The 15,556-nt window shown below is 44.9% G+C and overlaps 2 long non-coding RNA genes across 2 annotated transcripts; both read right to left on the minus strand.

The window, feature by feature from the left end:
• Positions 1-158: 158 nt before the first annotated feature.
• Positions 159-5,100, minus strand: LOC140692668 (uncharacterized). The gene is made up of 3 exons (XR_012068251.1): positions 5,000-5,100; positions 1,726-1,798; positions 159-352 (listed from the first exon to the last, which is right to left on the minus strand). It is a non-coding gene; the product is annotated as an uncharacterized lncRNA (long non-coding RNA).
• Positions 5,101-5,451: 351 nt separating this feature from the next.
• On the minus strand, positions 5,452-10,375 carry LOC140692670 (uncharacterized). The gene is made up of 3 exons (XR_012068253.1): positions 10,291-10,375; positions 7,019-7,091; positions 5,452-5,645 (listed from the first exon to the last, which is right to left on the minus strand). It is a non-coding gene; the product is annotated as an uncharacterized lncRNA (long non-coding RNA).
• Positions 10,376-15,556: the final 5,181 nt, after the last annotated feature.

Below are 15,556 nucleotides of genomic sequence, written 5' to 3' on the forward strand. Positions count from 1 at the left end.
GAAAGGGCAGACAGTGGAAGATCTGCCTGTCATCAGCTTACTGGTGAGGCTCCGAGGTACTTTCAGACTTGCCCAGTCCTGGTGAAGTCAACTTTAGGGGAGACACGAAGAGAAGCTGGCCGAAAAGCTGGCTGAACGGATTGAGGAGAGATGCGAACACATGGATGAGAGATGTTCTGCTACAATGGAGAATACTGGCGTGGAGACAGCTGTAGAGGATACCAGGCTCCAAAGACATTCATGAGACATATTGAACCTCGCTGATACTGGCAGAAACATACGGAGTGCCAACGTGGACTTGAGGAAGTTCCTCAATTCTCTTCTCCAAGAACGGGTCCAAGGTCCCTGACGTCTGCAAGAGAAGAGATGGCAGAGATGATCAAAACGCTCCTGTTCTTGGAAGAGGTCATGGGAATCCACACTTCCCAAGGGGCCTTCCCAAGCCATTCAGACCAGAATTCACCAAGCCCAGGTAAGCCTTTTCCCAGGTTTGGGCCTAGCTAGCAAGCACTTGCCTTCCCTCCCCTCCACACAGGCATCCATTTTGAAGGATCAGTAGCTGAGCTGCAATGAAGCCATTACGAGTAAAACAAGCCCCTCCTAGAATCAGAGTTCCTCCAGCTTCACACTCTGTGAACAACAGTGAACTCCTTAAAGGTCCAATAAACTTGGCTGAAATAGATAGGAATTGAATACTTAGCTCACACCTAGAAACGATGGCCTTCCGCTAGATTCAGCAAATGTTGTGCTTATGTCTTCCCTGGGGTGAAGGGAGTGTGGTAAGAGAGGGGAATCTGACTGAACTTGAATCTGTATTAGGCCTCAATTTTTCAAGACAGTATAGGTAAATAGTACAAGTCAGAAAGAGAACTGTACTGTAAAAGTCGCCAATGATATAAAAGACACAGCTTATGTGGATCGTCTTTCACTTGAGTCAAGCCCCCGTGGGCACTATATCATGCGGGTGCAGACTTGGTTGCGTTAAATGGCTTTACCCAACATGATCGGATGATTAAGCGTTCTCATCACTGATAGAAGAACACCTGGTTCTCCATAGACTAGCATAATTGCAGCAGGGTTCTCCTAGCTAGAATGCCTCTAGGTGCTTTTGGATTCAAACCTAAATGTATATATTTGGTTTCTTTCCTCTTGTATTTTCCTAGAGAGGGATGTTACCCCTTGAAATGCCAATATTGGCCAGTAGGTGTCATTGGGAGTAAAGGGCACCAATGCACAAGTGTATCCAAGTTTGGGGGTTATTTCAAGTTTCCAATAGTTATTTCATGGTTCCTGTTGGTTTCGGAGGCTTCAACCGTAAAGAGCCGACATGAACCCTTTAACAGTTTGGACTGCCAATTTGCATTCTATCTGTCTAGGTTTTCCGTCGAGCTGACAAAATGTTACCAAAATTGACAAGTCTGGCTTCTAGGTCGATTGAGTGTGTTTCAAAAAATAACTTCATTTTCGTATAACTCCCAAAACATGTAAATGAATTCTTTTAAACTTCTTAAAGACTGCAAATGAGATATCAACACAATGTCAAAACAGGTGTATTCGGACCATCCCTCCCACCACGGCTGTATAGAAACAAAGAGCTAAGCAAATATCACATTTCTGTGAAATGTATCTGGATAGTGTTGATTCATCGATGCCCAGTTGGCAGAGAAGAAGTGCAACCTGCACTCACTCGCTCCCATGAACAGAGCAATGGAAACATCCACTCACCCAGCCCTTGGCACAGGACACTTGCCGAAGAGAGGTCTGTTACTTCCAAAGACAGGATGAGGCCTCAGGACACCTGGAAGCAGGAGAAGGCAAAGCAGGAAATGGAATCCAGTGAGGGTCTGACCCCTGGTGATGGAGCAACAAGGGTGAAACTCTGTTTAACTTGGACGCACACTCTCAAGCGGACAGGAGACATGGGATAGAAGGTGATGTGCTGAGATTTACAAGAGTGCACAGCAGATGCTTGGCTGACAGAACTCAAAGAAACCAGCGCAAAATATCCCCACAGTTGATTCGGAGTCCAAGATCCCAGCTGCCACATTTGAGGTAGCAGAGGCAACGTTCTGTGAGGGATAGGGCTACGAATGATGGCACACGCTGAGTCTCAGGGATCTGGAGTGCATTGTGGGATGTGGTGGGTCGAATCAAGAGAGCAAACCAAAATGTGTACCAATGATAAAGCATCAAAACTGGTCACGTGGTTGAGATTACCAATATGTCCCATGGCCACACCCAGTGCATCTGCAGGACCAGGGACCAATTGGGCATTTTGCCAATAGAGCACGTGTGGGGCTGAATCAGAGATATCGTTCATCTGGTCTGAGGGATCCAGGGGGCCTTGGTTTTGAAATCAGAATGAAAAGACTTAGGATCTGCTACATTCATAACCTGGGCTGGGATTATGGTTTGGTTTGAGGCACAGGATGCGCAACAGCTGTGTGGTTGCCTTCGTGCACCCGTGCCACAAGGATGAGAGGACAAGGAAGAGTGGTCCAAGTCCACAGCGTTAGAAGAGGAAGCATTACCTACAGCATTATCTCCCTAAAGCGGATGCTACATTTTGGATGGCACCAGCACGGTACGGCACCGAGGACACCAAGGTAGGTCTGCGGGATCATTCCAGCAGGCCCTGATATGTGACATCCATAGATATGCATTCCACTGGTGTTTCTGTAGACAGAGAAGCTCTGAGAAGAACTGCTTTCATTGGGACATTCCCGTGGAACTACAAAGCACAAGCGCACTCTCAGTTTGCTGTTTTGGAAACACTCCAAAATGACATAGAGCAGAATGCAGAGCTGAGAACCTTTAGAAGCTTCATTTCCACAAGAGGAAGTGTCCTGCGCACTTTCAGAATTGTGAGATAAGCATTATCAAAATGAAGTTATGCAAATCGAAATAGTATTGGTTTTTCATCAAAACTAATGCAACAACAGCAATTGGAGATATACCAGACAACACACACAGGAACACGATATGGCATCAATGTCTAGGAGAAATTGTCCGCACAGAAATCCCATGGAATTGCGTAGAGCCAAAAGTCTAAAATTTTCACTTAACAAAGCCCTAGAAGTCCACATTACATACCTGATATTACCTGAGCAGTAGAGGTGAAGAAGTACAGTAAAAGAAACAGGAAGTACCATTTTCAGTTCCAAAGATATTGAAGGCCCAAAAGATAAGCTTTCAAACAACTAGACTGCAAAACGCTATCCAGACCATGTGTTGAAAATGGAGGTCAGGAAATCACTGAAAAACAACAGTGTCTCAGAATCACATAAGGCAGAATACCGGAAAAGGGGAAGAGAAAGTCTAAAGACGAGCCAAAAAATATCAGGAAACTCAATGGATGTGATAATATCAGGGCTAAAATTTAGTCGTAAGCAGACTAGATAATGCAGAGGGACGCGTGAATGACGGTGAAGACATGGGATCAGAAAAACCTCGGTCAGAAGCAGACATAGGAAAGCAAGTGCAAAGCAATGTAAACATTGCTGTTGAACCCTGGGTTAAGACAGGGCATGAAAGACTAGAATTCATAAGGGTCCCAGATGGAAAAGCAAGAGATAAGGAAACAAAAAATGTCTGAAAATTTATCTGTAGAAAAATCAGACTGAAACTTCCTGAAAGCCAAGAAAGAATCATGTATGCGAATTCAGGAATTACACAGCATCCAAAGGAGGTGGAATCCCAATAGACCTACCAGCAGCTGTATGATTCAAATCAACAAAGCTCACGAATATCACAGTGATTTAAAATGCACCTGGAGGAAACAACATAGTCACAAGGGAACCTCAAGAGGGGATTCAGCTGATATCTCGGCAGCAATATTGCAGGAGAGGGAGGAGTGCCAGGACACAGACCATATCCTGAATGGCCAAATGCTGCCACCTAGGGGAGCCTATGCCACATGACCGCCAGTCCTAATAACGGCAGAGCTAGAAAATTCCACAAACCGGCAAATCTTAAAAGAATTCAGCAGTTCAAAACTTATCCTACAAGAATGGTTGAGAAATCTACCCTGAATAGAAAAGCAGCAAGATGAAATGGAAAGAAGAAACCATTATTGGAAATGCAAGAAGAGCATGAGTGGCAAAGAAGAAACAAGAAGAAGGCAAGGAGGACATCAAAACCCTAAAGATGGGAGAGGGAAGCAGGAAATCATAGGTGATTGGAAGCACTCTCTTAAGTGAATCAGCTTATTTGACTCTCTGTTTCAAGCTTAAGGAGAGATGCATGGCCTGTCGTGTTTGCAATACAAGCGAGAAGCAGACCAACAAAGAATCAAACCAACAAACAAACACCAAAATGCTACGGTTGGCTGATATTTACCAAGGGAACCATGATTATTCAAAAGAAAATACTTAAGGTGATGTCAAGGATCATTCAGCATGCATCGACCCATTATCGCGGCTTGCATGTACTCAGCACACTTGTATTCGGAGGCGTGCATTCATATTCGTAAATTTTGATTCATAAGAACATATCGTGACCTAACCCTAATGCCGATTTGGAATCAAATGGATTCCTAGTCCGTGATGTAGACTTGTATGTCTTCCAACAGGATGAAGGAATGCCATATTCTAGGCTACGTAGAGAAGAATTGTAAGAAGCCTATAACAAAGGCAAGTAGCTCTGCCAAAGTGTACTAAGAGCAAAAGAGACTGACAGCAAAGTGCACATTGGGGTTGGTTTCATTTCTTGGAATTTCAGCCCCCATGAAACCAATGGATCCATGTCCTGAGAGTGCGGGTGTTTCAGCAGAAATCAGGCGACGCATATGTATTCCGGGTGTACGGATATTATAGGAACATAAGTCTCCTTTAGTGGGTCTCTGTGTACTGTGAACTGTTAGAAAGTTTAAAGACGTGTGAAACCATCAACTGAAAAGGGACACACTTCCCTCCATTGGTACTGTGCATAGAGATCTGAACAAAAGGAAAGAGGGAAGAAGAAAGGCCCATGGGACGCTAGTGGGTAGAATCACATGTACCTTAGGAACTTCTCGTCGGATGCAGCCCCTCCCCCAACACTGACAAGATGCAGCAGCCATTGGGGATGGCAGTTAGCGGTTGGATTCCAGGTGGAATGTTGGTGTGTACCGCGAGGCTTGTTGTGGCTGTTGGATCCTAGGTAACCGGGCAGAGTTCTGTGGGTGGATCAGTGTGATGGAGGGGCTGCCGCCCTCTGTGGAGCTTGGCTTAGGTGTTTGGTCCGGGAAGCTGTGTAAGTTCGAGATACTGCTGCTGCCCAAAGACCTGAGGTCACAGGTCAGTTTCCAGAACCTGAAAGGGCAGACAGTGGAAGATCTGCCTGTCATCAGCTTACTGGTGAGGCTCCGAGGTACTTTCAGACTTGCCCAGTCCTGGTGAAGTCAACTTTAGGGGAGACACGAAGAGAAGCTGGCCGAAAAGCTGGCTGAACGGATTGAGGAGAGATGCGAACACATGGATGAGAGATGTTCTGCTACAATGGAGAATACTGGCGTGGAGACAGCTGTAGAGGATACCAGGCTCCAAAGACATTCATGAGACATATTGAACCTCGCTGATACTGGCAGAAACATACGGAGTGCCAACGTGGACTTGAGGAAGTTCCTCAATTCTCTTCTCCAAGAACGGGTCCAAGGTCCCTGACGTCTGCAAGAGAAGAGATGGCAGAGATGATCAAAACGCTCCTGTTCTTGGAAGAGGTCATGGGAATCCACACTTCCCAAGGGGCCTTCCCAAGCCATTCAGACCAGAATTCACCAAGCCCAGGTAAGCCTTTTCCCAGGTTTGGGCCTAGCTAGCAAGCACTTGCCTTCCCTCCCCTCCACACAGGCATCCATTTTGAAGGATCAGTAGCTGAGCTGCAATGAAGCCATTACGAGTAAAACAAGCCCCTCCTAGAATCAGAGTTCCTCCAGCTTCACACTCTGTGAACAACAGTGAACCCCTTAAAGGTCCAATAAACTTGGCTGAAATAGATAGGAATTGAATACTTAGCTCACACCTAGAAACGATGGCCTTCCGCTAGATTCAGCAAATGTTGTGCTTATGTCTTCCCTGGGGTGAAGGGAGTGTGGTAAGAGAGGGGAATCTGACTGAACTTGAATCTGTATTAGGCCTCAATTTTTCAAGACAGTATAGGTAAATAGTACAAGTCAGAAAGAGAACTGTACTGTAAAAGTCGCCAATGATATAAAAGACACAGCTTATGTGGATCGTCTTTCACTTGAGTCAAGCCCCCGTGGGCACTATATCATGCGGGTGCAGACTTGGTTGCGTTAAATGGCTTTACCCAACATGATCGGATGATTAAGCGTTCTCATCACTGATAGAAGAACACCTGGTTCTCCATAGACTAGCATAATTGCAGCAGGGTTCTACTAGCTAGAATGCCTCTAGGTGCTTTTGGATTCAAACCTAAATGTATATATTTGGTTTCTTTCCTCTTGTATTTTCCTAGAGAGGGATGTTACCCCTTGAAATGCCAATATTGGCCAGTAGGTGTCATTGGGAGTAAAGGGCACCAATGCACAAGTGTATCCAAGTTTGGGGGTTATTTCAAGTTTCCAATAGTTATTTCATGGTTCCTGTTGGTTTCGGAGGCTTCAACCGTAAAGAGCCGACATGAACCCTTTAACAGTTTGGACTGCCAATTTGCATTCTATCTGTCTAGGTTTTCCGTCGAGCTGACAAAATGTTACCAAAATTGACAAGTCTGGCTTCTAGGTCGATTGAGTGTGTTTCAAAAAATAACTTCATTTTCGTATAACTCCCAAAACATGTAAATGAATTCTTTTAAACTTCTTAAAGACTGCAAATGAGATATCAACACAATGTCAAAACAGGTGTATTCGGACCATCCCTCCCACCACGGCTGTATAGAAACAAAGAGCTAAGCAAATATCACATTTCTGTGAAATGTATCTGGATAGTGTTGATTCATCGATGCCCAGTTGGCAGAGAAGAAGTGCAACCTGCACTCACTCGCTCCCATGAACAGAGCAATGGAAACATCCACTCACCCAGCCCTTGGCACAGGACACTTGCCGAAGAGAGGTCTGTTACTTCCAAAGACAGGATGAGGCCTCAGGACACCTGGAAGCAGGAGAAGGCAAAGCAGGAAATGGAATCCAGTGAGGGTCTGACCCCTGGTGATGGAGCAACAAGGGTGAAACTGTTTAACTTGGACGCACACTCTCAAGCGGACAGGAGACATGGGATAGAAGGTGATGTGCTGAGATTTACAAGAGTGCACAGCAGATGCTTGGCTGACAGAACTCAAAGAAACCAGCGCAAAATATCCCCACAGTTGATTCGGAGTCCAAGATCCCAGCTGCCACATTTGAGGTAGCAGAGGCAACGTTCTGTGAGGGATAGGGCTACGAATGATGGCACACGCTGAGTCTCAGGGATCTGGAGTGCATTGTGGGATGTGGTGGGTCGAATCAAGAGAGCAAACCAAAATGTGTACCAATGATAAAGCATCAAAACTGGTCACGTGGTTGAGATTACCAATATGTCCCATGGCCACACCAAGTGCATCTGCAGGACCAGGGACCAATTGGGCATTTTGCCAATAGAGCACGTGTGGGGCTGAATCAGAGATATCGTTCATCTGGTCTGAGGGATCCAGGGGGCCTTGGTTTTGAAATCAGAATGAAAAGACTTAGGATCTGCTACATTCATAACCTGGGCTGGGATTATGGTTTGGTTTGAGGCACAGGATGCGCAACAGCTGTGTGGTTGCCTTCGTGCACCCGTGCCACAAGGATGAGAGGACAAGGAAGAGTGGTCCAAGTCCACAGCGTTAGAAGAGGAAGCATTACCTACAGCATTATCTCCCTAAAGCGGATGCTACATTTTGGATGGCACCAGCACGGTACGGCACCGAGGACACCAAGGTAGGTCTGCGGGATCATTCCAGCAGGCCCTGATATGTGACATCCATAGATATGCATTCCACTGGTGTTTCTGTAGACAGAGAAGCTCTGAGAAGAACTGCTTTCATTGGCACATTCCCGTGGAACTACAAAGCACAAGCGCACTCTCAGTTTGCTGTTTTGGAAACACTCCAAAATGACATAGAGCAGAATGCAGAGCTGAGAACCTTTAGAAGCTTCATTTCCACAAGAGGAAGTGTCCTGCGCACTTTCAGAATTGTGAGATAAGCATTATCAAAATGAAGTTATGCAAATCGAAATAGTATTGGTTTTTCATCAAAACTAATGCAACAACAGCAATTGGAGATATACCAGACAACACACACAGGAACACGATATGGCATCAATGTCTAGGAGAAATTGTCCGCACAGAAATCCCATGGAATTGCGTAGAGCCAAAAGTCTAAAATTTTCACTTAACAAAGCCCTAGAAGTCCACATTACATACCTGATATTACCTGAGCAGTAGAGGTGAAGAAGTACAGTAAAAGAAACAGGAAGTACCATTTTCAGTTCCAAAGATATTGAAGGCCCAAAAGATAAGCTTTCAAACAACTAGACTGCAAAACGCTATCCAGACCATGTGTTGAAAATGGAGGTCAGGAAATCACTGAAAAACAACAGTGTCTCAGAATCACATAAGGCAGAATACCGGAAAAGGGGAAGAGAAAGTCTAAAGACGAGCCAAAAAATATCAGGAAACTCAATGGATGTGATAATATCAGGGCTAAAATTTAGTCGTAAGCAGACTAGATAATGCAGAGGGACGCGTGAATGACTGTGAAGACATGGGATCAGAAAAACCTCGGTCAGAAGCAGACATAGGAAAGCAAGTGCAAAGCAATGTAAACATTGCTGTTGAACCCTGGGTTAAGACAGGGCATGAAAGACTAGAATTCATAAGGGTCCCAGATGGAAAAGCAAGAGATAAGGAAACAAAAAATGTCTGAAAATTTATCTGTAGAAAAATCAGACTGAAACTTCCTGAAAGCCAAGAAAGAATCATGTATGCGAATTCAGGAATTACACAGCATCCAAAGGAGGTGGAATCCCAATAGACCTACCAGCAGCTGTATGATTCAAATCAACAAAGCTCACGAATATCACAGTGATTTAAAATGCACCTGGAGGAAACAACATAGTCACAAGGGAACCTCAAGAGGGGATTCAGCTGATATCTCGGCAGCAATATTGCAGGAGAGGGAGGAGTGCCAGGACACAGACCATATCCTGAATGGCCAAATGCTGCCACCTAGGGGAGCCTATGCCACATGACCGCCAGTCCTAATAACGGCAGAGCTAGAAAATTCCACAAACCAGCAAATCTTAAAAGAATTCAGCAGTTCAAAACTTATCCTACAAGAATGGTTGAGAAATCTACCCTGAATAGAAAAGCAGCAAGATGAAATGGAAAGAAGAAACCATTATTGGAAATGCAAGAAGAGCATGAGTGGCAAAGAAGAAACAAGAAGAAGGCAAGGAGGACATCAAAACCCTAAAGATGGGAGAGGGAAGCAGGAAATCATAGGTGATTGGAAGCACTCTCTTAAGTGAATCAGCTTATTTGACTCTCTGTTTCAAGCTTAAGGAGAGATGCATGGCCTGTCGTGTTTGCAATACAAGCGAGAAGCAGTCCAACAAAGAATCAAACCAACAAACAAACACCAAAATGGTACGGTTGGCTGATATTTACCAAGGGAACCATGATTATTCAAAAGAAAATACTTAAGGTGATGTCAAGGATCATTCAGCATGCATCGACCCATTATCGCGGCTTGCATGTACTCAGCACACTTGTATTCGGAGGCGTGCATTCATATTCGTAAATTTTGATTCATAAGAACATATCGTGACCTAACCCTAATGCCGATTTGGAATCAAATGGATTCCTAGTCCGTGATGTAGACTTGTATGTCTTCCAACAGGATGAAGGAATGCCATATTCTAGGCTACGTAGAGAAGAATTGTAAGAAGCCTATAACAAAGGCAAGTAGCTCTGCCAAAGTGTACTAAGAGCAAAAGAGACTGACAGCAAAGTGCACATTGGGGTTGGTTTCATTTCTTGGAATTTCAGCCCCCATGAAACCAATGGATCCATGTCCTGAGAGTGCGGGTGTTTCAGCAGAAATCAGGCGACGCATATGTATTCCGGGTGTACGGATATTATAGGAACATAAGTCTCCTTTAGTGGGTCTCTGTGTACTGTGAACTGTTAGAAAGTTTAAAGACGTGTGAAACCATCAACTGAAAAGGGACACACTTCCCTCCATTGGTACTGTGCATAGAGATCTGAACAAAAGGAAAGAGGGAAGAAGAAAGGCCCATGGGACGCTAGTGGGTAGAATCACATGTACCTTAGGAACTTCTCGTCGGATGCAGCCCCTCCCCCAACACTGACAAGATGCAGCAGCCATTGGGGATGGCAGTTAGCGGTTGGATTCCAGGTGGAATGTTGGTGTGTACCGCGAGGCTTGTTGTGGCTGTTGGATCCTAGGTAACCGGGCAGAGTTCTGTGGGTGGATCAGTGTGATGGAGGGGCTGCCGCCCTCTGTGGAGCTTGGCTTAGGTGTTTGGTCCGGGAAGCTGTGTAAGTTCGAGATACTGCTGCTGCCCAAAGACCTGAGGTCACAGGTCAGTTTCCAGAACCTGAAAGGGCAGACAGTGGAAGATCTGCCTGTCATCAGCTTACTGGTGAGGCTCCGAGGTACTTTCAGACTTGCCCAGTCCTGGTGAAGTCAACTTTAGGGGAGACACGAAGAGAAGCTGGCCGAAAAGCTGGCTGAACGGATTGAGGAGAGATGCGAACACATGGATGAGAGATGTTCTGCTACAATGGAGAATACTGGCGTGGAGACAGCTGTAGAGGATACCAGGCTCAAAAGACATTCATGAGACATATTGAACCTCGCTGATACTGGCAGAAACATACGGAGTGCCAACGTGGACTTGAGGAAGTTCCTCAATTCTCTTCTCCAAGAACGGGTCCAAGGTCCCTGACGTCTGCAAGAGAAGAGATGGCAGAGATGATCAAAACGCTCCTGTTCTTGGAAGAGGTCATGGGAATCCACACTTCCCAAGGGGCCTTCCCAAGCCATTCAGACCAGAATTCACCAAGCCCAGGTAAGCCTTTTCCCAGGTTTGGGCCTAGCTAGCAAGCACTTGCCTTCCCTCCCCTCCACACAGGCATCCATTTTGAAGGATCAGTAGCTGAGCTGCAATGAAGCCATTACGAGTAAAACAAGCCCCTCCTAGAATCAGAGTTCCTCCAGCTTCACACTCTGTGAACAACAGTGAACTCCTTAAAGGTCCAATAAACTTGGCTGAAATAGATAGGAATTGAATACTTAGCTCACACCTAGAAACGATGGCCTTCCGCTAGATTCAGCAAATGTTGTGCTTATGTCTTCCCTGGGGTGAAGGGAGTGTGGTAAGAGAGGGGAATCTGACTGAACTTGAATCTGTATTAGGCCTCAATTTTTCAAGACAGTATAGGTAAATACTACAAGTCAGAAAGAGAACTGTACTGTAAAAGTCGCCAATGATATAAAAGACACAGCTTATGTGGATCGTCTTTCACTTGAGTCAAGCCCCCGTGGGCACTATATCATGCGGGTGCAGACTTGGTTGCGTTAAATGGCTTTACCCAACATGATCGGATGATTAAGCGTTCTCATCACTGATAGAAGAACACCTGGTTCTCCATAGACTAGCATAATTGCAGCAGGGTTCTCCTAGCTAGAATGCCTCTAGGTGCTTTTGGATTCAAACTTAAATGTATATATTTGGTTTCTTTCCTCTTGTATTTTCCTAGAGAGGGATGTTACCCCTTGAAATGCCAATATTGGCCAGTAGGTGTCATTGGGAGTAAAGGGCACCAATGCACAAGTGTATCCAAGTTTGGGGGTTATTTCAAGTTTCCAATAGTTATTTCATGGTTCCTGTTGGTTCCGGAGGCTTCAACCGTAAAGAGCCGACATGAACCCTTTAACAGTTTGGACTGCCAATTTGCATTCTATCTGTCTAGGTTTTCCGTCGAGCTGACAAAATGTTACCAAAATTGACAAGTCTGGCTTCTAGGTCGATTGAGTGTGTTTCAAAAAATAACTTCATTTTCGTATAACTCCCAAAACATGTAAATGAATTCTTTTAAACTTCTTAAAGACTGCAAATGAGATATCAACACAATGTCAAAACAGGTGTATTCGGACCATCCCTCCCACAACGGCTGTATAGAAACAAAGAGCTAAGCAAATATCACATTTCTGTGAAATGTATCTGGATAGTGTTGATTCATCGATGCCCAGTTGGCAGAGAAGTAGTGCAACCTGCACTCACTCGCTCCCATGAACAGAGCAATGGAAACATCCACTCACCCAGCCCTTGGCACAGGACACTTGCCGAAGAGAGGTCTGTTACTTCCAAAGACAGGATGAGGCCTCAGGACACCTGGAAGCAGGAGAAGGCAAAGCAGGAAATGGAATCCAGTGAGGGTCTGACCCCTGGTGATGGAGCAACAAGGGTGAAACTCTGTTTAACTTGGACACACACTCTCAAGCGGACAGGAGACATGGGATAGAAGGTGATGTGCTGAGATTTACAAGAGTGCACAGCAGATGCTTGGCTGACAGAACTCAAAGAAACCAGCGCAAAATATCCCCACAGTTGATTCGGAGTCCAAGATCCCAGCTGCCACATTTGAGGTAGCAGAGGCAACGTTCTGTGAGGGATAGGGCTACGAATGATGGCACACGCTGAGTCTCAGGGATCTGGAGTGCATTGTGGGATGTGGTGGGTCGAATCAAGAGAGCAAACCAAAATGTGTACCAATGATAAAGCATCAAAACTGGTCACGTGGTTGAGATTACCAATATGTCCCATGGCCACAGCCAGTGCATCTGCAGGACCAGGGACCAATTGGGCATTTTGCCAATAGAGCACGTGTGGGGCTGAATCAGAGATATCGTTCATCTGGTCTGAGGGATCCAGGGGGCCTTGGTTTTGAAATCAGAATGAAAAGACTTAGGATCTGCTACATTCATAACCTGGGCTGGGATTATGGTTTGGTTTGAGGCACAGGATGCGCAACAGCTGTGTGGTTGCCTTCGTGCACCCGTGCCACAAGGATGAGAGGACAAGGAAGAGTGGTCCAAGTCCACAGCGTTAGAAGAGGAAGCATTACCTACAGCATTATCTCCCTAAAGCGGATGCTACATTTTGGATGGCACCAGCACGGTACGGCACCGAGGACACCAAGGTAGGTCTGCGGGATCATTCCAGCAGGCCCTGATATGTGACATCCATAGATATGCTTCCACTGGTGTTTCTGTAGACAGAGAAGCTCTGAGAAGAACTGCTTTCATTGGCACATTCCCGTGGAACTACAAAGCACAAGCGCACTCTCAGTTTGCTGTTTTGGAAACACTCCAAAATGACATAGAGCAGAATGCAGAGCTGAGAACCTTTAAAAGCTTCATTTCCACAAGAGGAAGTGTCCTGTGCACTTTCAGAATTGTGAGATAAGCATTATCAAAATGAAGTTATGCAAATCGAAATAGTATTGGTTTTTCATCAAAACTAATGCAACAACAGCAATTGGAGATATACCAGACAACACACACAGGAACACGATATGGCATCAATGTCTAGGAGAAATTGTCCGCACAGAAATCCCATGGAATTGCGTAGAGCCAAAAGTCTAAAATTTTCACTTAACAAAGCCCTAGAAGTCCACATTACATACCTGATATTACCTGAGCAGTAGAGGTGAAGAAGTACAGTAAAAGAAACAGGAAGTACCATTTTCAGTTCCAAAGATATTGAAGGCCCAAAAGATAAGCTTTCAAACAACTAGACTGCAAAACGCTATCCAGACCATGTGTTGAAAATGGAGGTCAGGAAATCACTGAAAAACAACAGTGTCTCAGAATCACATAAGGCAGAATACCGGAAAAGGGGAAGAGAAAGTCTAAAGACGAGCCAAAAAATATCAGGAAACTCAATGGATGTGATAATATCAGGGCTAAAATTTAGTCGAAAGCAGACTAGATAATGCAGAGGGACGCGTGAATGACGGTGAAGACATGGGATCAGAAAAACCTCGGTCAGAAGCAGACATAGGAAAGCAAGTGCAAAGCAATGTAAACATTGCTGTTGAACCCTGGGTTAAGACAGGGCATGAAAGACTAGAATTCATAAGGGTCCCAGATGGAAAAGCAAGAGATAAGGAAACAAAAAATGTCTGAAAATTTATCTGTAGAAAAATCAGACTGAAACTTCCTGAAAGCCAAGAAAGAATCATGTATGCGAATTCAGGAATTACACAGCATCCAAAGGAGGTGGAATCCCAATAGACCTACCAGCAGCTGTATGATTCAAATCAACAAAGCTCACGAATATCACAGTGATTTAAAATGCACCTGGAGGAAACAACATAGTCACAAGGGAACCTCAAGAGGGGATTCAGCTGATATCTCGGCAGCAATATTGCAGGAGAGGGAGGAGTGCCAGGACACAGACCATATCCTGAATGGCCAAATGCTGCCACCTAGGGGAGCCTATGCCACATGACCGCCAGTCCTAATAACGGCAGAGCTAGAAAATTCCACAAACCGGCAAATCTTAAAAGAATTCAGCAGTTCAAAACTTATCCTACAAGAATGGTTGAGAAATCTACCCTGAATAGAAAAGCAGCAAGATGAAATGGAAAGAAGAAACCATTATTGGAAATGCAAGAAGAGCATGAGTGGCAAAGAAGAAACAAGAAGAAGGCAAGGAGGACATCAAAACCCTAAAGATGGGAGAGGGAAGCAGGAAATCATAGGTGATTGGAAGCACTCTCTTAAGTGAATCAGCTTATTTGACTCTCTGTTTCAAGCTTAAGGAGAGATGCATGGCCTGTCGTGTTTGCAATACAAGCGAGAAGCAGACCAACAAAGAATCAAACCAACAAACAAACACCAAAATGCTACGGTTGGCTGATATTTACCAAGGGAACCATGATTATTCAAAAGAAAATACTTAAGGTGATGTCAAGGATCATTCAGCATGCATCGACCCATTATCGCGGCTTGCATGTACTCAGCACACTTGTATTCGGAGGCGTGCATTCATATTCGTAAATTTTGATTCATAAGAACATATCGTGACCTAACCCTAATGCCGATTTGGAATCAAATGGATTCCTAGTCCGTGATGTAGACTTGTATGTCTTCCAACAGGATGAAGGAATGCCATATTCTAGGCTACGTAGAGAAGAATTGTAAGAAGCCTATAACAAAGGCAAGTAGCTCTGCCAAAGTGTACTAAGAGCAAAAGAGACTGACAGCAAAGTGCACATTGGGGTTGGTTTCATTTCTTGGAATTTCAGCCCCCATGAAACCAATGGATCCATGTCCTGAGAGTGCGGGTGTTTCAGCAGAAATCAGGCGACGCATATGTATTCCGGGTGTACGGATATTATAGGAACATAAGTCTCCTTTAGTGGGTCTCTGTGTACTGTGAACTGTTAGAAAGTTTAAAGACGTGTGAAACCATCAACTGAAAAGGGACACACTTCCCTCCATTGGTACTGTGCATAGAGATCTGAACAAAAGGAAAGAGGGAAGAAGAAAGGCCCATGGG

Source organism: Vicugna pacos, unplaced genomic scaffold (assembly GCF_048564905.1).
Source record: "Vicugna pacos unplaced genomic scaffold, VicPac4 scaffold_14, whole genome shotgun sequence".
Lineage (NCBI taxonomy): Eukaryota > Metazoa > Chordata > Mammalia > Artiodactyla > Camelidae > Vicugna > Vicugna pacos.